The sequence below is a fragment of the Acipenser ruthenus genome, chromosome 24, assembly GCF_902713425.1.
Source record: "Acipenser ruthenus chromosome 24, fAciRut3.2 maternal haplotype, whole genome shotgun sequence".
NCBI lineage: Eukaryota > Metazoa > Chordata > Actinopteri > Acipenseriformes > Acipenseridae > Acipenser > Acipenser ruthenus.
In genome coordinates this window covers 8,876,826-8,900,310 of record NC_081212.1, presented here as the reverse complement: position 1 = coordinate 8,900,310, position 23,485 = coordinate 8,876,826, and the positions used below count along the sequence as shown (strand labels likewise).

Sequence of the window (23,485 nt, the reverse complement as noted above, 5' to 3'; positions counted from 1 at the left end):
GACTGTATGTCTCACCCTGCACTGTTTAGCCTAATCTAAACACTCTCCTTTAAAATAAATAGGAGTTAATGATTAGAGTATTGAAAATGAACGCCCGTATTATTAAAATCATTGTTAATAAGATCTTACAATTGAAACCACTGCTGGAAAGTTGCTGCATGGTGCAGTCAAATGAAAGTTGGGCCCAGTGATTTAATATAGGAGCTTCCTATAAATAACCCCTGCAGGCTTCACACTTATTTGTGCAGTCAGGAGCTTTCAGTTTAATTTGGTCTTTAAAGCATCGAGGAACCTGCGGTGACAGGAGACACACTAAATAAATCCCCTTTATTACTGCAAGAACAATGCCTCTCTATCTGAGTCAATAGACATCATATTTAATCCTTTTCTTGCTTCGGGTTCATTGCCAGTCCTTGTGAGTGCACAAACATGGTTTTTATTTTCATCACTGCCCAGCCGAAACTACTGAATACAAGCATGATAAATTTGTTTCCTTACATTTTTCAAACAAGATGGCACTGTATTTTAACCACTGTCACTCATAGATCCTTGATATTAGAGATAACAAAAGCTAGCATCTTAATACATAACTTCATTTCTTTACTGGCTCATTCTAGATGGCATCTGTTATTTTCTACAGTGGAAGCAGGCAGCTTAGACACGCCAGTTGGTTTTCTAGGTCCTCTCTCTTTACTTTACAGATCTGAAATTTAAAAACGTATCATTTTAAGATGTTTGCAATCATTCTGAGTGGTTCTTATTGTAATTAATCAATATTGTGTTTTTATTTTACTTTTTTGATAAGTAAAATGTCAGGAGCTGCTCTTTAGTTCCAGTTGCCTGACAGATATATGTAACATGGGCTAGATCAACCAAAGTGTCATGACAGTATTAAGCTGCAACACATCTAGTGCACACAAGCAAAATACAAAGACACTGTTTGACCCTTGCTTACATCTCCTGTTCCATTAACAAAATAATAAAAACATAATTCCAAGAGGTAGCCATTGAAGGACCCCTGACTTCTAGTGGACTACAAGCACTCCTCGCCCCTCATCTCAGCTCAATCCCCTCACTTCCCTCACTCTCTCGTCTCAGCTCACTCACCTCACCTCCCTCACTCTCTCATCTCAGCTCACTCCCCTCACATCCCTCACTCTCTCATCTCAGCTCACTCCCTTCACCTCCCTCATCTCAGCTCACTCCCCTCACCTCACTCCCCTTACCTCCTTCAGCCCCTCCTCTCAGATCACTCCCCTCACCCCCTCATCTCAGCTCACTTCCCTCACCCCCTCATCTCAGCTCACTCCCCTCACCTCACTCCCCTTACCTCCTTCAGCCCCTCCTCTCAGATCACTCCCCTCAACTCACCTCAACTGAATTTTTATGCAGAAAAGTATTTGTTTAGCTTTACAAGAAAAAAAGCAAAATGACTGTAAAAAAATCATTTTGCTTTTTGTAGTTGGTTGAGAATCTCCACTAAATGTTTAATTAGCGTATCAAATATCAGTCGCTAATGATGTGTTTGCCGTTGTCGTCTAAGAATGGTTGACAGTCCTTACGCACGTGTTGATATCTTTGCTTGCCACCAGCTTTTTAATATGCTAGAATCTTTTACAGTCTGACAAGGGATTTCATCAAAGCAGCTAACATATGAAGGTTAAAGAGGTCATGTACTTAATTAAAATAATGTAGAAGCTTGTTAAAAAATGTTAGTTTTGTACTTTGTTATACAAACCCTATTCAAATGAAAGTAGCTTTTAATTAGGCTTCAGCAAAAGGCAACTTCATACCTTTGTTATATCTCCTGTAATGTTTCATGAAAATGGATTAAACACATGACATTTCTTCAGCCAATTACTGAACAAGATAAAAGTGCTTTAGTTTGAAACTGAAACCAAATCTGCTAACGCTATTAAAACCCCTATTAAACTGTATGTGATGTCCTCGAACCATCCATGCAGAATTCTGGCACGGTATATGGGAGCATTATTGACAGAAACGCAAGGCTGGAACCAAACTTTTTTTTTCACGTTAGAATATTCTTTTAAAATGTAACAACTATCTGAAAGTTAATGTGTTCTGAATCAGATGGGATAGCAAAACTACAATTTGTACCACATTACAGGCAAACATTTTTAATAGAATCTCTCAGCAGTAAAAGAAAGGAACTCTTCTGTGCCATTGAATGTGTGCTATTTTTATTTGAGACATGATTTATGCATTGATTTCCTTGGCATGATATAGTTTTGATCATCCATACACTCTATGCACCGATTGGGTTTTTTTGGGCCGATTCCGATTCCCAATATTCCATATCAATAACTGTCAGATACCAATTCCAATTTCATTTTTCTTATTAATAATATCATTGTAAACCAGGATTTCTGTGCATCACACACATCACAATTTGTTTTTCCACACTTGGAGAGCAGTCGTTTAGCTTCATGGCTCCGACTCTCTGGAACTCTCTCCCAGCTTTGGTGCGTGATGCTCCCACCTTCGCTCGCTTTAAATCAACTCTCAAGACCCACCTGTTCTCTCTTGCTTTCCATGCTCTTTAAGCCGGACATCTGCTGTTAGCTGCTGTGTTGCTGCTACTATTTCATGTATTATGCACTTTCCACTGTATTTAATGTACTATTTAATGTATTATGCTACTATCATGTATTATGCACTTTCATGGTGGGTTTAGTAAATGAGTGGTATTCAGAGGTCGCTATACACCAACACCTGCGTTATAAACAAAAACTTTTATAAAGACGCATTTTCAAGCCTGAAATAGGATTTTACAGCATTTATACTGGACATCTTTACCGGTGCAAACATACATGAACATAGTTAACATGTAAAACTAGGGTACTACGAGAAAAAATAAACAAAGCTTACCTTGAAAAGTGCTTTTATTTAGAATTATTTGATTAATTAAGCTACGTACAGTAAATATACTACCCATAAGGCTGTGTCAATCACAATATGCAGCAAAAATACTCCTCAGACGGAAAACACACACACTGCACAACTATGCAGCATAACTAGAGTTACATGTAAAAATGTTTGTTATTGAATTTCTGAAGTTTATTTTAGTATTTGTATATTTTTGATATTTATAAATTATGTTAAATGAAAGAATGCAAACATGATCATTGTTGCCACAGAATACGTTTCGAGCCGTGTTCGTTTGAATATTCCAGTATTTGCTCCCGGACGGCTGACTGTCTGCACAGCAAGCTTCAGCCAGTTACAGAGTAGCTAAATTAAATGAAATAAACATGACCTTCCACTTAGTGAATTAGTTGCCTCCACCCAGCCCCACTCTTATATCATTTCTGAATCCACAGGGACTACAGGCCGCACTGTAATTCAATAACTCAGCCCAAGACATGTTTCACATAGAAATGAGTCCTGAGTTCACTTCGATCGCCAGACCTTTTCACTCAACCCATTCTCCCTGGTAAAAAGAAAAGCAATCACTTTCTGATTTAAGAAAGTGTCTTTCTGTTTTAATATAAATATCCTGTGTGCATTCACATTCTCAGCTGTGGATTAGGTAAAACTATGGCAAGGGGCCATCACGTTTTGGAAAATGCATTCATCAGTGTTATAAAACAGCTTGTGAATCTTGTTTTGGGGTCATCGTTATTTTAATAGGGACCCATAAACTGAATTCAATATTAATTTGAATTTTACCAATGACATAAGAAATATTCGACCCATCAATGGTTGATCTCAAAAAAATCTCTCAAGTCGGGTCATACTGGATCCCAGTGAGTCAGCATTATCTGCTAGGTAACCTATTCCATGCCCTCACCACTGTAAAGAAGTGTCTCCTATCCTGTGTCTGAAGTCTGTCTCTGTGTTTCAACAGTGTCCTCTGGTCCTGGTTTCTGTGCTGCACTTTTTGGTTAGGGTTAACTTTGTAAACTTCTTTTATAGTTGTATATATCTGAACAGCACGTGAAGTTCCTTTCCTTCTTGTAGGCTTGTCCTTGGTGCTCTTGTGGTGGGCATCGTGCGCTTGTTTGTAGACACAATTTACATGACTCCAGCAAGTACACTCGGGTTCAGAACCCAGTGCATTTCTAGTTACACAAACAGCAGGTAATTGACTGGAAACGACGCAATCTCTCTTTCCATTATTTTCTGCTTCAGTAATTGTAAGTGATAAAGAGTAAGAGGACAGCTGTAAACTACTGTGGTCTTTCCATGGCCCTCTGCTGCATTTACAGTTGACTTCTTTTTCCACATTTTCAACTTAACCATGAACCAAGTCATTAAAACTTCCAGTATCAATCTTTTTGCAGTCTTACATATCAGTTAATAATCACCTATATTATTGGTAGACTAATAGGGCTGTATTATTTTCAGTCAAAAATGGCTTATTTCACAGTCTTTAAATTGGTATTTCAAGAAATTTCACAATTAAACATAATGTTTATTAAAAGCAGAAAAGAATAGCATTTTCACATTCATAATTGATCATATTCCCAAATTTTTAAAAGATGGACATAAACAATGAAATATTTTACAATTTAGCATTTACTGTTTTTCAAGTCAGTATTTAAATATTTGGAAACATTTGTTCAAAAATTGGAATTTTCACAGGGAAGTAGATATTATCCAGCAATGGGTAAATTTCACGGAAACCGTGAAATCCCTGATGAGCGTAAAAAAAAAAATACAGGCTTACCTGGAAATTCTCATTTTTAGATTCTTAACCTCAATATTAAGTAAACTGGCAGTCCTTTTTTTCTGCAGGTAAAGTGGTTGTAACTAACAAAATAATTCAACACACGCCAGCACATCCATTCACTATATAGGTCTAAAACGGGTAGCTTTGAAAAAAGTCTATGGGCCTCATTTACGAAAAGATGCTAAACTGTACGGTGCGCGATAATTGCAATTATTGTGCATGTTAATGATTTCCGTAGTTACTATTGCAATTGTATTCATTATCTCGTGAAATAGTGGGCATGCTTTGGCACACACAGATTTTATTGTGCCACACTATGGTAATCATGATACTTTATTAGTGCGTGTGGAGACCAGGCTTTAACCACTGATAGGCGCGCTGTTTAAACCTCTTTTTCTGGCCTGAAAACTAGTGATGTGCAGTTTGATTCTTTTTACTGACTGGATTCATTTGATTCATTCAGTTTAGTGAATCAATTCAACAGATTTGTTTCGTCTGATTCACTGATTCAAGGCTGAATTACTTGGTTATGAAAATGTGTTTGAATGGATAAAGTCCAGAAATGATAGATCATTGATTGTAGTTGTGCTTACACATGAAATGGTATGCAGTTAAAATACAATTAAAAAATACTACATTTTAATGAAAATCCTTAAGGAGAAAACTTTAGAGTATTAACTATTTATTTTAAACTATGTAATTCAGCTTTAAATGCAACCTAATTAATAACCTGAAATTAAAGAAGTAATACTTGATTCCTTACTTTCCTTTTTAGGATTATGCAGAGAGGATCGCACATATAGCAATAATATGTGTTATTTATTCTGCCAGTTGCTATTAAGTATGTAAAAATCTTTTTGCATGTGTCTGTCACGGGAGCAAGCGAGACTTCCAGGGTTCTGACACATTTCTAACTACCTTGTATTCATATTGTAACACAAGCGACCAGCGAACATTTATAATGGACTGGGGACGGGGTTGGGAATCTGCCGTGTTGGTGTGATGTTTGTGTGCTGTTGTGACGCTCTCCCTCTGTCCATGAGCAGCCTGCCTGCCTGTCAGTTTATGTGTGTCTGTGTGTGGGTGAATGCGAGGGGATACCGATGGGCCAATGGGTGATGAGTGGGCGGAGTCGGCGTCCATCAAAAGGAGTGTTTCACGCCAATTGAGGAGAGTTGAGTTGGAAGTATAGCACGAGAGAGAGAGAGAGAGAGAGAGAGAGAGAGAGAGAGAGAGAGAGAGAGAGAGATAAGAAGAGTGTGAAAAGATCCATTGAAACAAACAGGAGTTAAATAAAAATAGCAGTTTTCACTGCTTTCACTGCACATATGTTTAGTTGGATTCACAAGCTCCCTGCCATTAAAAGTCAGGTTTTAAAAGAGGCTTGGTTTCTATGCTGCGTATTGGCTAAGATTAACTTGGTTATATTACTAGTGCTACTGAGAGTTTTGAAATGCTAATTAACAAACACTAGTTTCATTAACTGTAGAGGTCACATGTTTGAGTAATGCTGTGTGGTTCTGACTAATATGTCTGTGTAAACTTGTTACAATTTACAATACCTGTATTTTCAATTAGAATGCATCTTTTATACTCTTGTAGTGCTATAAAGAAATGGGTTGTTCATGTCTTTAATGAATGACTGAATGAATAATTTTTACAAGGAATAGATAGTTATATAACCCAAATATATTTTTTGTATGGCTAGTCACAGCGCTGATATTCCACAGCTCTAAGAGTAGGCTAGTGAAAGGGCTGATATTCCACAGCTCTAAAAGTAGGCTAGTGACAGCGCTGATATTCCACAGCTCTAAAAGTAGGCTAGTCACAGCGCTGATATTCCACAGCTCTAAGAGTAGGCTAGTCACAGCGCTGATATTCCACAGCTCTAAGAGTAGGCTAGTGAAAGGGCTGATATTCCACAGCTCTAAGAGTAGGCTAGTCACAGCGCTGATATTCCACAGCTCTAAGAGTAGGCTAGTCACAGCGCTGATATTCCACAGCTCTAAGAGTAGGCTAGTCACAGCGCTGATATTCCACAGCTCTAAGAGTAGGCTAGTGAAAGAGCTGATATTCCACAGCTCTAAGAGTAGGCTAGTCAGAGTGCTGATATTCCACAGCTCTAAGAGTAGGCTAGTCACAGCGCTGATATTCCACAGCTCTAAGAGTAGGCTAGTGAAAGAGCTGATATTCCACAGCTCTAAGAGTAGGACAGTCACAGCGCTGATATTCCACAGCTCTAAGAGTAGGCTAGTGAAAGAGCTGATATTCCACAGCTCTAAGAGTAGGCTAGTCACAGCGCTGATATTCCACAGCTCTAAGAGTAGGCTAGTGAAAGAGCTGATATTCCACAGCTCTAAGAGTAGGCTAGTCACAGCGCTGATATTCCACAGCTCTAAGAGTAGGCTAGTCACAGCGCTGATATTCCACAGTAATGGTATGTAGGTGTAAAATAGATAAATAATACGGAAGCCTTTTTAATACCTGTAACTGTGATTAAAGTACAGTGTGCCAGCAAAGCATTTCAATGAAAAGATGTAAACTGCTGGGTTGAAATGAGTCAGAATTAATGTGCGGCTTTCTTGTGAGAAGAAATAAATAAACGGTAGCTAAATAGCTCTACTAATTAGGATGGCTAATGCTAAAAGTCAGTATTAAAGCTGAATATAGCATATCATTACTGTGCCGTTGATGATTTAATCCAGTGTAAAGCAGGATAGTAAATCATTATTCATCTTAAATAACCCCAAGGTGTGCTTGTGGCTGTGTCATTACTGTTTTACTGGGAATTTTAGATGAAGGAGATCACCAGACAAGTTAAACACAAAGACAGACGCTGGATTCAAAAGCACTCACTGTGTGCGTGTGATTCTTATAATAAAATGGGGTCTCTTTAATTAATCCAAACCAGTGTTTCCCAATCTGGTATCCAAACCTGCCGCTGGGGGACCACAGTACTTCATAGGGGGTCCTTAAGGCCTCAATAAACACAAGGTAATTTGACTCATTTGCAAACGTTACCCTTCTTAATGTTTAGGTTATTCCAAAACTTGGTTAAATAATAGTTATTATATATGACTGACATTAAAAACCTATAACAGCAGCTGCTTTTAGTTTACACAGTGAATAAATTACAGTTCAAAGTATAGCCTCAAATTCCTACAACTTCCAATGCATAAGCTACTAATAAAATGATCTTCGGGACTAGAAAAATGATTACAATAACAACAAAACATATTGTATTCAAATGTTATGAAATCCAATTGATGAGCCATTATTTTTCAGCAGGATTGTAATGTCATGGCCTCCTGAGCAGAGACAGTGAAGGAGCAGGGTTTTCGAACACAAGATTTTCATGTTCGGATATTCACTCAATTTAAAATATTTGTTTGGATATTTGTTCGTTTTCAAAAAGTTATAAAAGCCATCATATTGCTCAGAACAGAGAGGCAGAGACAGCACAGCAGCAGGGGCAGGAGGAGTGGGGCATGGCCCCTGTGTGTGCCTTTATTTTACAGCAAGACATTATAATATGTAGCACGTTAAAGTAGAAACATATCCCAGGAGTAAACAATACGTTGTGTAGGCCTTACTTCACCCCAGTGAATTAACTACAAAACAAAGGATGCTAAACAGCAGTTCAAGTTAAACGTTGTTTTGTTTAATCCCGAAATAAATAGTACATAAAGTTGACACCGCATTTTATTTATTTTTTACCTTTTTTTTCATTCCTTGCCATTGCCGTTTCTTCGCAGTAAACAGTGGCAATAGACACGTTTTCAGAAAGTAATAACATGAGGTTTTTGTAGCTGAACAAGCAAACGAAAAAAACTGAAATTTAACTTTAAACAATGAATGTTTTAAACAAAACACATGTTTGGACACAACTAGGATTTTGTACAGAGATTACTTAATTGCCACAATTGCACAACCTTAGTTGTCATTTAAAAAAAAATAAAAAATCATTTTTCAGAGCCATCCTTTTAGGCTGAAAAATGTGTTTGTAATAGCGATGCAACGGTTATGATTTTCCCAACCCGAAACCGACATTGCTGACATTCTAAACCGAACGATGCCGACAAAAGATAAAACCGAACCAAAAACTAAACCGATTTTTTTTTTTTGTACAATGAAAAACCGTTGTCAGTTTCATCACCATGCCGGCAGGCATTTTCAGGAGCTCGTTGCACACTTTTGCTGCATGTAGACGGTTCATATTAATATCCCTTTAATAATGATAACATAAATCAAAAGACAGACCTGCCTGATTGATGGTGCCAGTCCTCAGTGTGGTTCGTTGATGAAAGTGCTGGTGCTGCTGGCACTGCAGTCATACACACACACTCAGCATGCGCACCCGCACTTAAACCTTCTGCTAAACAAGTAAAAAGCTGAAGCTGGAAGTTAAAAAGAAAGAAAATGCATGTTGTGATTGTGAATGAGTTTGGTCCGTCTGATTACTTTATTCTATCTGCATATTGATTGGATTCAAGTGTAAGGGCCATGCCTGTAGTGTCATACAGCTGCTATATATATTATACATGACACGCGCTGCAGATCTACTCAGACACGACCTGCCACTTATCACTGACCGTGGCGACAATGGGGGTACCAGGAAAATAATAAATCAAGTTTAATATCTATTAATACATTATTTTATTATTTCTACATGTTGTCTGATTGTATAATATATTGGTATGAGTGATGCAGTAATGCTGTACTGAACTTATGTGTCAGTTAAAAAAAACAACATGTGTGTAATTCTGGTAAGTCCAGTTCCCTTGGCTGCACAAATGCAGTTCATTTTTTTGTGGTTTTAAACTTTGATTTCGGTTTTACAAAAACAGCTAAAAAGAGATGATTAAAAAAACCAAACCGACCATAATTGACTTGCACTCCTAGCTTGTAAGCCTAACACACCTAAGATATTAAACTGATATGAAATTAAATATAAAACAATGAAGAAATCTTCTTCATTGAGACATACACTAAATCAGTGAATTACAAGTGCTCATTTTTCAATATTTTAAGTGTTTTCTGAATGGTTAACCGTTGTCAAAAGACACGCATGTCAGACATAGAGCAGAAGTGTTTATACTGTTGTGTGTGCACAATGTTAAGTTATTTATTCAAAGTCTTTTACATAGCCACTCATAGAAGTTGTACACATGTACGGTAATCACAGTAATCTCATCCACATGAATGCTTTAGTGCATCACAAAACAATAACAGCATTTTAATTGAGGGTGTCTCATGATGGATTGTGGTTGGTTACAAAAAATGTTAAAACGTGTATAATCTTGCAGTTTAGGAAAAGCTTAACATCGCTATAGTCACATGTAATGACAAGCCAGGCCAATTCACACCCAGCCTCAGCCCTGTAACACCGGCATTTCAAAAACTGGAATTAAAAGTGTCCAGGTAGACTGGTGGGCAGTTATGTGTGTGTTACGAGTGCTGAGATAAGCAGTAAGAAAGGTTTAATCCGATCCTTAGAGCGCTTTATATACAAAAAAAAAAAAAAAAAAAAAGTATTTTCTTTTCCCCAGAGGATGTGACTGACAAGGGATTAGCTTTTCACAGCGTAAACAGCTGCTTAAGAAATACAACTCATTACGTTATAAAAAATCCCCCATTGAAGAAGAAAATAACACAACAGAATGAAAGAAGTGCACTTGTGTTCTTTTAAAGATCCCACTACTAATCCCCCTGAAATCTGAATCTGGTAAAATAAGTAAACCTGGGGTAATCCCAGCCTCGTTCCCCAGGGAACCTGTGTGGTCTGAAAGGGACAGGTCGACAGACTCCATCTTGCCAGGCCCTCAATCCCAGGGTCTGTGAGCTGTGCCTCCCCCACAGCTGGCTGCACAGTGACCCTGCAATCTCAGCATCCTGGTCTATTTGAGCACTATACAAGGACAGTGTTTTTTGATTACTTAATCATTTAGAACCAATGGGAAGCCACAGTAGGAATTAAAATATTTTAATTTTTTTTTCTTCTGTTTTTTAAAAGGTGTCAGTTATAGGGATGAGCTGTAGATTATTTATAGAATTTAATGTGTGTTATACACATGACGTCTTGTCCACATTAATGTAGAAGTGCATCATAAAATATTCACATTTTCACAAAACAGCCTGAAACGTGGTACTATGAAATGAGATCCGTAACTTCAATTAAATGTAGATTGGATCGGTTCTAAAAGAGTCACATTTTTCATCAAAACGACGGAGTCACCATCTGTTAGCAGCAAAAACGTTATTTGTTACCATTACCAATGCAATATCATGTCAACTTCAGATTGATTTAATAATACATTCATTGCACAATTCCCCTGCCTAAGCTCTCTGGACTCCAAAACAAACAGCAGCTATGAACTTTATGGACATCCAAAAGCATTGTTAATTACAGGTAATACAAACATACTTTAAAAGGCCTGCATGTACAAGGCCAGGGTGTATTGTATGTGCATGCTGTGTGTTTGGGGGTTTGAGGAGGTGACCGGGGAGTTTGTGTTCTGCAAGATGCTGATACTACTAGAAGAAAGGGAAATGCTGTGCTTGTTGGCACCAGACTGTATTGGAATAGTACATTCAATCACATAATAAAACCACAGACTGCACAAGCCATTGTGTACTCAGGCCCCCATGAAGTAAGGTCAAGCAGTCTGTCATCCCAGGATTCATGTCTCCGTTGCCAAAACACCGGTTGCGTTTTTCAAGAATATTTTCACTCAATTATTTCCAAGTTATTTTTACCAGCTTAACATCTCCATCATGGCTGTGTATTTTTCTGTTGCACAGTACAGGCAAATAAACAGCACTGACACACAACAAATTGAATCCCAAGTGCCGAGACTGAACAGCCTTCCTCATTCCATTCATGTCATATGACAGTGTGACCTTTCAACTCTGCCAGCCTCACTCTCTCGAATATATATGCTGCACCTGTTATTGGCAGAGCAATAGCAGGTGCAGCAGATGCAACTGTGCTCGGGCCCACGCACTCAGAGGGTCCTGGAGGGGTTCTGATTTAAAAATAATAATAATAAAAAAACGGTTTCCTATGTGAGACAATTTCTGCAAATGCAAGTGCAGAATTGTGAATTCTGTAATCATTTCTGTGATCGCAGAATTGGGGAATCCTGGTAGAATTGGTGATTAAACCTGTTCGTTTATGATTAAAAAACAGTGTAGTGTTGGATGTTAAGATGTATGCAAAATAAAATTAAAGTAGGTGAGTATAAAATGTTCTTATTACATACTGTTTCATATATGCTAACATTCTGACAATTAAACATAGTTCAATATTGAACACTTGATTTGGTATGTTTGATATTTATAAATAAGGGTTAAATTAACGTTTGGGGAGGGGGGCCCACAATAAGGTCCTGCACCAGGGCCCATTTTCCTCTTCCTCCGCCACTGGAGGCGGGCTCTACCATGTGGTAGATGACCGCGACTGGAGTTATGCGTCCCGAGCCATAGGCATGGGCGCTAAAGAAAGTCAAGGTCATCTACCACACGGTAGAGCCCGCATCGAGAGGGCTCTATCGCTATTAGGAAACGATTTATTTCTTTATTTTCTCTTTAAAAAAACAACTTTAAAACCTATATTTACCTTGAACTTCTGATATTTCGCCAGGTAACCTTCCGCTGAGGAATAGTCCCTAACATAATTATAATAGATAAACAACACACATAGAGAAAACGTTATTATTATTAAAATTATTATTACGATATGAGGGTCACAATACGATACGTATCACAATACGAGGGTCACGACACGATATGCACCACGATACAGTAAATGAAGCACGAAACATAAAACACAATTGTCTAATTTGCTTTTGCAATAACACATGTAACACTTTTGGTCAAATAGCCAAATAAGCTTCACGGCCTGTTTATTCTTTAAAATAAATGTATTTAAAACAAAATTACAAATCAGGGCTCCAAAGTTTTTGACTTAGGAGCCAATAGCTCATCGGCCCAAAAAAAAAAAAAAAAGGTCACCAAATCCAACTGCTGTGTGCCACTTCAGGAGCAAGTAGGTTGCTATTATATTCAACTGCTTAAAATTGCTAAGACACTAAAGTGATACTAAAACATGTCTGTACTCACTGGTGTGTTGCCACATTCTGCTGAATGGTTCATCTATGCAGCTGATGACTGCAATGAAATCATCATGTTTATATTTTTAATATTTTGCAAGCGTTGTGTCTGAAATTGGTGACTGCACCTCTGATTGTGTTCAGTGTAACATGTGAAATGGCATGTGTTGCAGCTTCCATGCTCGGTGTTACTGCAGTCTGACGGCATGTGACACAAACAGCTCTTATGAGTACATGTTACTGTTTATTGTTCAGTAAAACAAGTTTAAATTGCAGTGAGTTGGTTCTGCTATGTACGATATTACATACTACATTTTTACACAACACTCGCTCACTTCTGGTCACCATCATTTTTTTGTTTTGTTTTTTGTAATGTATTACATTTTGAGATGAAAAGGGAGAAAGCTTTATTAAAATCTTGAATTTAACGCATTAACTTGAAGGACAATAGCTTTGGCTACAGCAGGGGCAACGAAACTTTCAAAGTGGACCCCCATGTGGCAAATGATGCATAGCTAAAGAAGGTTTATAAAGCCCTCAATAAGACTTTACACATAATAATGACCATGTGTATGACCGGTAAGTGCATGGAATTATTGTGTTAGCTACAATCACTTTAGGAATATTTACTTTGTCACGTGTCCCTAATACCCTGCAATGCTTGGCTATAAAATAAAGTGTCAAAAGAGATTATAATGTGCATGTACTGGATAATGGACATAGGATACTGTGGTCACTTCTGCTCACATTACCAAAATGAGAGTGTGGCCCTAGAGAGAGACCAATGAAGAGCAACCAGACTAATCCCAGGGCTTAAAGGAACAAGCTATAAAAGATTGGTTGAAGGAAGTGAAATTATTCAACCTAGAACAAAAGTCTTTCAAATCTTTGACAAAGTTAACCAATACTTTAAGTGCAGCACAGAAGCCAGGAACAGGGGACACAGCTGGAAGTCCAGTGGAAACTTGGGAGAGAGGGTAGGAGACACTTTTTACACAGAGGATCCTCTAAGAAATTTTAAGATCTTTTTTATCAGTCAGCTATTAGGAACCGGACAATCACTGGTGGTCTGAATGGCCTTCTGTTGTTCTTATGTTAAGTGGTATCTTTAAAGTGTAGCTGGCGTTTTCAGCAGGGTATATGGGGGAGGTTTTATTCCTGATCCATATGCTGTTTTTATTTTTTATCTACCTAGGAACAACGCTCTGTTTCGTGAGGCGAAGTCAAATCTGTTGGCTTCAAAAGGCTAAGTGGAGTTAGTCTGCGCCGTCTGAAGGGGAAACAATCCGAGTGAAAAACTAAGCGTTGGGAATTGAACACATGAGGATAAGGGGCTAGACAGAGCCAACAAGCTGGTAACAATCTTAAATTACAGCTAGGCAGCTAGACCTGTGGCTTTCAGTGGATCCTTTTCGTCAACATTTGTAACTTTTGCGTGTCTCAATTAAAAATTCAGCCTCACATAGCTAGCTACGCAGTAACACGTGCTCTGTGCGTTGCTGGATTACAGCTTTTCCGCTTGCATTTGTTTTGAAAAAATCGTGCTTTTTTATAATGACATTTTCTCTTTATAAAGCAAAAAAAAATGGGTTTCTAATGTTGCATAGAATGTAGATGTAGTATAAATCAGTGGGTTTGCTGTGAATATAAGCCCAATTAGAGGTTAGATAGATTTCTTAACAATGGTCCAGGCTATAATCTTTAAACTCATAAATGTATTCTCCTAGTAGTCCAGATTCAATTTGTATGTCCTTTTTTGTTTCAGATCCTGATGACTTTTGACTTAATGCACCCCTGTGGCCTCAAAACAGCTCTCAAACATCAGCTGGTACACCAGATTGCAACACAATGCCCTCAGTGGATGTAACAAACACATCCTTGAGAAATAGAACAAACACAGTATGTCTTACATCCCCTAGGGGCAGAGTGTTGCAGGGGTACAGATTAATGGTTACACTCTGGCGTAAGCCATGACTCTGAGAGCTCTGTTGAGGTCACAGGTGTGCTTTAAACTTCTCAGTTTTAAAAAGTCCCCAGGTTGTAATAAATGAAACCGAAAATGACAAAGTGAATCTAAACAACAAGAAGAACACATTAGTTAGCATAACTCTGATATACTGAGCTGCTTTTTAAAACATGGATTGTAATGTGTGCGGTATGAACGATGGCATTTTTAGAAACCCTGAAAAGACTAAGTGGGTTAGTTGTTTGTTATGTAAAAAGTGTTTCATGACAATTAGATTGCTTTTATCCATTTAGGATTTACTGGAACTATTTGCAGAACAAATTAGTCTTAATCCTTTCAGATTGCTTGTAATAGCCTGTATCATCCAGTATATTACCTTAAAGCAATCTGTCCCTTTTCCAATTAATTGCATCTTCATATCCATATGTCAGTACTAAACCAATTTATGGGCCTTCCCTCAGTCAGGAACACACTATTACAGGAAATCACAAATTATTATTATTATTATTATTTATTTCTTAGCAGACGCCCTTATCCAGGGCGACTTACAAATCGTAAGCAAATACATTTCAAGTGTTACAATACAAGTAATACAATAAGAGCAAGAAATACAATAACTTTTGTTCAAGTGTGACAAACAACAATTCAATAATACAGCAGATAATAGTGATAGTTACATCAGGATATGATTAAATAGTGATAGTTACATCAGGATATGATTAAATACAAAATACTACAGGTTAAACACTTGGCAGATTACAGTATTCTGAAGTACAGGATTAAATGCAGTAAAATAGGGGGCAGATAAGAGCAAAATAAAGCACATTTAAATGAAGGGTGATAGTGTCCCAGGATACAAACAGAGAGTTCTACAGGTGCTGTTTGAAGAGGTGAGTCTTAAGGAGGCGCCGGAATGTGGTCAGGGACTGGGCAGTCCTGACATCTGTAGGAAGGTCATTCCACCACTGCAGAGCAAGGGTGGAGAAGGAGCGGGCTCTGGAGGCAGGGGAGCGTAGCGGAGGTAGAGCCAGTGCAGGCGGAGTGGAGAGGTCGAGTGGATCCGTTGATGATCCGTTGGCACCATTGTGTTATGTGGCTTTAACATTTGATCTCATATTATATTTTTTCTGATTTGGATCATATTTTTACAGATGAAAAATGTGAATTTGCACTTATTAAATTCATATATTAATGCAGTGATATTAAAGTGGTTGTAGTTGACAAAATAATTCCATAAACTGTGTACTCCATTTGCTATATTAGTCTCAAATGTGCTGTTTCAATGGAAAAACATCTTCAAGTAAACAGCAATGACCTAAGAAGTGTAATTGTAACACATTTCGTTGACAGTACTTTTCTTGCAGATATCATGTTTCAAAATGAAAATACGTTTGTTTTGTAAGTCTAATATGCTGGCGACTTTATTAACATCCATGAATGCAAAAACAGTACACATGATGATTAGAAACATGTTTCATAATAAACAGATAGAAAATGATATTACAAATGCAGGTTATTAAGTATTCTTATAATTCACAGTAGTGGTATGGCTTTATTTTAAGTCAGCTGTGATCTGTCAGGCAGATAATGATATGCAAAGTGAATCTAAGCAACAAGATTAAGATAATTTGTGATATTTTAGAGCTGTACATTAAGGCAAGTGGACACATTTTGAAATGCTTTCATCAGTGTCATCACCCAAGCTAGTTAACTAAGTAAAATTAAACCTTAATATAATTTAAAATGCAATTAAAAGCTTACTAAACTTTTTACCAAAATGTTTTGCAAAAAAAGAAAGTTAATACCATGTTCCTTCAATTAGTTCTTTAATTAAAAATATTCTTTAATTTTGTATAATTAAAAACGTAAAAGCTTTCATAGTAATTGACTGCCTGACCACTTTATTAGGACTTAATATGTAGGTGCCCTTTAATGACAGCTTTGAAACAATGTGGCATGGACTCCACAAGGTGCTGGAAGGTATCACGAGAGAATCCAGTCATTCATTAATATTGCATGCATCATTGTTTAATTTCATCCCAAACATGCTCAATTGTATTGAGATCCAGGCATTGTGGTGGCTAAGGAAGATGCCTGGCTGAAAGGATGTCAGTCAGTAGGGGAAGCAGCTGATTGGTTACTGACAGGAAGGAAGCCAGCAAAGGGGGTCGGGACAACTTCCCCCACCAGACGACCAAGCAAGTGCAACACTGTCAGAAAGCACTGATATCAAACAGAGGTTTCTTTAACCAAGTGCAGTACCAGAAATCATGATTTGAAATCAAAATACATACAATAACGTGTGTTTCGTATGAGACATAAATAACAAAGGGACGTGCACAACCGGTACAATTTATGGAATTATTTTGTTAGCTTTCATTCTTTTTCATATACAATGAAGAATCGATAACCTGAAAAGAATAGAATAGAATTGTATTGCGTGTGTGAAAACACTGCAGCTAACCTTGCTTTACAACAGGAGGGAATGGTGTAGCATATTAAAAGCCAGTGGAAAACTCAATGTAGGGCAGCACAGAGCTGGAAATGCAGCTGAGAGTACTGGAGAGGAAAACATTGTATATCTCAAACCGCCTTCGTGCCATGCAAGGTTGTGTCAAGGTCAGGATTCAATTTTCCTATTCCCATCATAGCTCACTGCAGCCACTAACTAGCAGAATATGAGTGAAGGGTGATTGTCTGTGCCTACCCTGTCTGCTTATAGAATATTTAAAACCCAGTAATGTCTTCTAACAAAGCTCTGTCAGATTAGGCAAAGCATTTGTATTACATGGCAAACGACATGTACTCAGTAAAGCAAAAGGAATTCACTAACAGAATAAAGCGGTATGTGTTGTTAGTAAGATTTTGAAGCTTTGTAGCATTCCTTGATCCATCAGTGATGTTGCACTAAAAATACTAAACAGTTATTGCCGTTTCTGATTACAGTACGGATTGGACAGTAAGTTACATTGTACAAACATAGTGTTATAATAACACGAATTACATTGATGCAGTATTACTGGAATAAACCTACATTTGAAAAGCAAAGCATGTGAAGGGAAATGCACTATGAGGAAGTGCAAGAGATATTGGAAGTTCTGGAATCTTTGATAAGTTTCACTGTCCCATACCATACTGTAAAACTCAACATTCGAGAAATGACTTATAGGCGACACTTATAAGAAAGTCTAGCATACAAACATCTGGCCTACTGCCTTTATTATTTACACTTATGAAGCCACTTGTCTGCTTGACTTAGACGTTGATTTGATCAAGCTATACCTGTGACGAACTGAGCCCACAACATGCACACTACAATAGCCAATTCCACAGAAATCACAATGGCTTGGAAGCCATATGGTCCTACCCTTCTTTTAGGTCATTTGTCAGTATAGCTAAACATATATATATTTTTTAAAACAGCCCTAAGTCTCCCTAAGAGGGTGACAGCATAGCTTTCGAGTGTTGCTGCTCTGCAAAACATGTCAAGGTCGCATTTGAGGGAATGCGACCTTCCCTAAAGAGGGAAATGTGTAGTTGTCACTGTTGGTTTGGTGAGAAGAGGCTTCAAAAGTGTATTCTTTTGTTAGATTCAAAGGCAAAAAAATGAACTTGTGTGCCCTCAACATCACCAATGAAGGCTTGCACCAAGCAGGGGTACATGTTAATGGATATACTGTGTGTACCAGAGGTCTCTCAGCTGTCACCAGGGGTAAAACTGGATTTTAAAAAGTAACAGGATTGCGGTAACTGACACAGAACATATGTGTCATAACTAAAAAACACCCACAAAGGTTTGGAAATACTAAAAGAGTATGTTTAGTGAAGACTTTGAGAAAGACTTCTAGTCAAAATGTTTGTCATTGAACTTATTAAGTTTTAGTATTTTTACGTAGAACAGAAAACAATTTAAATCTAAACAACACGAATAATACATTAGTTAAGATAATATTTCCATTCCAAAGCCATTTGATTTTGAATGCATCCAAAAAGTAGCAGTAGTAGAAGGCCTTCTCAAAATGGCTTATCGTTGACAGGTGTTTAAACGTTTCGGAAATTATTGGTCTAATGGTACATACAGCCTTCCATACACACCATGGATTTCACATCTTAGCAGTATCATCTCAATATGGCAAGAGTACGTTGGACGTGAGTTTTGAGTTCTCAGATTAGTCCATTGAAAGCATTAGTTCACACATTACCAGATAATTGGCAGGGGGAGCACCAAACAGTAGACTAGTCGAATAGAAAACTGGAATTCGACTTATCACATGTCACGTGACTGATATAGGTCTGAAGTGTGCTTATCACACGTCACGTGATTGTGAAGTAGGTCTGAAGTGTGCTTATCACACGTCACGTGACTGTGAAGTAGGTGTGAAGTGTGCTTATCACACGTCACGTGATTGTGAAGTAGGTCTGAAGTGTGCTTATCACACGTCACATGACTGAAGTAGGTGTGAAATGTGCTTATCACACGTCACGTGACTGTGAAGTAGGTGTGAAGTGTGCTTATCACACGTCACGTGACTGTGAAGTAGGTCTGAAGTCTGCTTATCACACGTCACGTGACTGTGAAGTAGGTCTGAAGTCTGCTTATCACACGTCACATGACTGAAGTAGGTGTGAAGTGTGCTTATCACACGTCACATGACTGAAGTAGGTCTGAAGTGTGCTTATCACACGTCACGTGACTGTGAAGTAGGTCTGAAGTATGCTTATCACACGTCACATGACTGTGAAGTAGGTGTGACTATTTTTACCTCAGCTATTCAACTAAATTAGTAGTCATTCTTGTAGCCCTAGTACAACTTCAATTTATTGCTGACATGTGGCTAGTTATCATGCACATTACAATACCCAACTGAGTTCAAAGGATGTTCATGGAAAAAGTAAATTTTAAAATGATATATATAAAAACAGCTTCACTGTAATTACAGTACTTCTACATTACCACAAGCCAGAAATAACCAGCTGTGTCAGTACAATTAGGAGTGGTTTACAGTTAGCCAAGATAGACCATGCATAGTAAACCAGCAGAAAGTTAAAGACATGAGAACAATTTAGTAGTTTCCAATCTGAAATATCATTTCAGTTTGGAGAGATCGAGAACCTGTTATGAACACCCACACTAGACACTAGGGAAGTTCAATTAATAGCAGCAGTTTATTAAATACAGAAATAGGAACAAACAGCAATATCAAAAGTCAAATAAATTGTGTAATATGTATGAAGGATAACCAATAGTATCAGAACTCTAATCTAATGTATCTAGTTATACTTCTCTACAAATAGCAAGTTTACTTAAAAGCTCTTCATGTGAATGCATGAGGTAATCTAACTTTCAGTTATGTATCAAGGTTCATTAAAAAGTTACTTTTCACAAGTTATGTAACTTTAACTAATTACTCAATTCATTTTCAAATACTTATGTCATGTAATTAGGTTTCACGTGGAAAATGTAATGCAGGTTATACTCAACAGTCCAGGGTAACACTGACTCAATCGCTGTCTAGTTGTAGAACTTGTTTAGTTGAATTGTACTATGAAGTCCTCTCCACGATGATTCTTCAGTACCAATGGGATCAACACAGTCTTTATGTGTTTCCTCTTCTTTAATTCTTCACAACTGTGGTCCAACACAGTCTTTGGGTTATTTTTCAATCCAGTAGATTTAGACGTGTTTGTCTAACAGTCCTCTTTGATACACAGCAGGTATGTCTCTCTGCTTCATTCCCCACGGTCCTGCTCTCTCAGGTCGTCACCACTTCTTCCCCATATAACATCTGCAGCTGAGATTTACTCTGTGGTTTCCTTCAGTCAAGGAGCGGCACCTTTGGGTTTTTGGAGTTTGAGAGCATTGTGCTCCTTTTTGGCTGAGTTTATATAGTCTTCTGCAAGTAGGGGTCTGGGGTGCACTTTCCATATAAGGTATCTAAATCTTAGCTTTTGTAATTATAACAGCATTTTCTAAATATAGTTTGATTCTGTTGAAATCCTGAACTGATTTTCAGAAAGAAGAAGTTGCTGTCCTTCCCATGGCCTCTTTGTACTTGCAGCCCATAACTCCTGACTGGTGTAACGCCTGCACAATGAAATAATTATAGAGCCAGGTAGCCCCTAATCTCTTCATTATATACCGAGCATCAAAAGAAACTTATCACTTATATTTGAGCATCAAAAGAAACGTATCACTTATATTTGAGCATCAAAAGAAACGTATCACTTATATTTGAGCATCAAAAGAAACATATCACTTATATTTGGATAAAATTCACTAAATGTGACTGAAAAATTACAAACTCTGTTTTAGAGCAGGTCCAGCGACTTTTTTATTGTGCTGATTAACAATTGACATTTTACTCTTTTGAGTTATGGGGATATGGAGGACACTGTGAAAGTCACAGGCTAGTCGCGTGTGTGGCCCCCTTTGGAAGCAATACAAGCAGTACACCTGTGCCGCATGCTTTGCACCAGGTTTCGGATGCTGTCTTGTGGAATCCTGGCCCATTCCTCTTGCAGTGCCTGGTGAAGCATCTGCCTGTTCAGTGGGCTCCGAGGCCTAGAAGCCACACGTCTCCCAGCTCGTGGCCTGTCATTGACAGAGTGTGTCTGGTTATACCGTCTCGCCAGGTTTGAAATTGCTGGCTGTGAGCACCCAAGACGGCGAGCCACAGTACGCTGTCCTAGTCCAGCCTCCAACATGCCGATTGCACGAAGGCGCTGCTCCCTTGACAGACGGATATTGGTGTTTTTTCTGTGATTTTCTTTATTGCTTTTATTCAAGCTTGCAATTCAACAGCTGAAATCACTCCATATCCAGTGTCCAATCAATTGTCTCACTAATTAGGTGATTAAGTGCATTTGCTTCAGTCATAGTCACTCAAGCGTGTCATGGTCAAGGATGAATGATCGAGTGATTAAAAAGAAACCAAAAACATTGCGTCAATATCCATCATTTATATACCTTATTTTTTTTTCGAAAAACAATGTGTTATAATAGTAATAAGTTTCTTTTGATGCTCAGTATATTTCATTCAGTTATCAGGTTGCCAATAATTAACCAGTTTACCAGAAATACCTCCTACAAAGAAACCGATCAAATGTGAGTAAATACTGTAGTACGCAAATACTGTATATTGTACAATAATTATAGTACTACAAGGATCAGATTGTACAGACAGCACAGTACAGTACAGACCAGTGCACACACATACAGAGGGTCCTCATGAAGGTACAAAATATTTCTTTAAAAAAACAGTATATGGTATTACAGTGAAATGCAATTAGAAACGTCTACAGGAGAACAAAAAATTCTTCCACTGGATTGAAAATCTGTGTTTTTCTACATTACTCTGTATTAAATGGATTTCTATTATACATGCTTATAACTTACTTGAATTCCTTCATTAAGCTTACTGCATCTGAGCAAACAAACACAAGCTACTGCCTGTTGTTGAAAAGGCCAAGAGGGGGCCATGAGACTCAAATTTCTGTACCTTTTAACTACCAGACACCAAGCTGATCCTGGCTGTACCAGCCTTATGCTTAATTCTTTCCTGCTGCAAGGTGATTTCTGCTAATTAATTTGACAACTTGTTTTCATAGGGGTTTTACAATAAAATCGTCCTATAAAAAATTGGAATAATGTCCAATGTCAAATAAAAGATGCCTGATTAATGTGCCAAAAGGCACACTTAGAGCCTTGGTGTTGTAATAGACTCATCACTGTCAGCAACTAGACAGTGTAGGCGAGCCATTAAAAACGGAATGCTTGGGTATGTAGGCAGTACAACTCAAAAGAGGTTGTGATGAGATTGTGCAACACACTGGTGAGACTGCACTTGTGTTCAGTTCTGGCCACCACATTACCAAAAGGACATTGCGGCCATGGAGAGAGTCCAGCGAAGAGCAGTCAGACTAATCACTAGGCATCAAGGAAAGAGCTTTGAAGAAAGGGACATTTATTTATCCTAGAACAAATAGTTAGAGGATACTTGATTGAACCAGGACCGAGGACAGTTGGAAATGAAGTGGACTTGGGACAGAGGATAGGAGACACTTCTTTATACACAGAGTGGTGAGGGTAGTGAATGGGTTACCTCGGTGTTCTGAGATCAATCAGCTGCTAGGAACCAGACACGCATTGATGAGCCAGATTGCTGTCTCTTGTAGGTACATTTTCTTATGTTGTAAATAGGAGGGAGTATTCATGTGGAAATATAAAGCTGCTTTCGTATCTGGGGTGACCTTGTTTTGTACATTGGTGTGAATATGATTTAAAAATACCATAACCATTTCATAAGCAAACATTACAGCTCGGTGTGAACATGAATGATATCCCACTTTACATCATTATCCTACACTCTAAAAGCACACTTTAATCATTCAGCTTTGCTTTGCTAGGCCCCCAATAAAAAGCCTAGCTCCTGGAGCTGATGACATTTCAATTTGTAAGAGGGTAAGAGGTTTGTTCTGTACTTTACCTTTTTAATTTTTTTTTTCCCCTAGCGTCGGGATCTGCTAACATTTATTACGTTTTTAGGCATTCGGCTTGCATACTCCAAATGTATAGCGTTTACAATAAATACAACGCAATTCCTGAAGAATTTTAAATCGTTTTAAAAACAGTAACAAACAGCCATTTTACTTACTTTCAAATACAAATACACCCTAAAGTGACTCTCGTACACTGTAAGAGGTCACAAAGTCTTT

At 38.0% G+C, this 23,485-nt stretch overlaps 1 protein-coding gene across 1 annotated transcript in view; it reads right to left on the bottom strand.

Moving 5' to 3' along the window:
- LOC117429367 (transmembrane protein 132E-like) overlaps nt 1–23,485 on the bottom strand; it is a 260,360-nt gene that overhangs the window by 194,591 nt on the left and 42,284 nt on the right. The gene's annotated exons all lie outside the window — the stretch shown is intronic.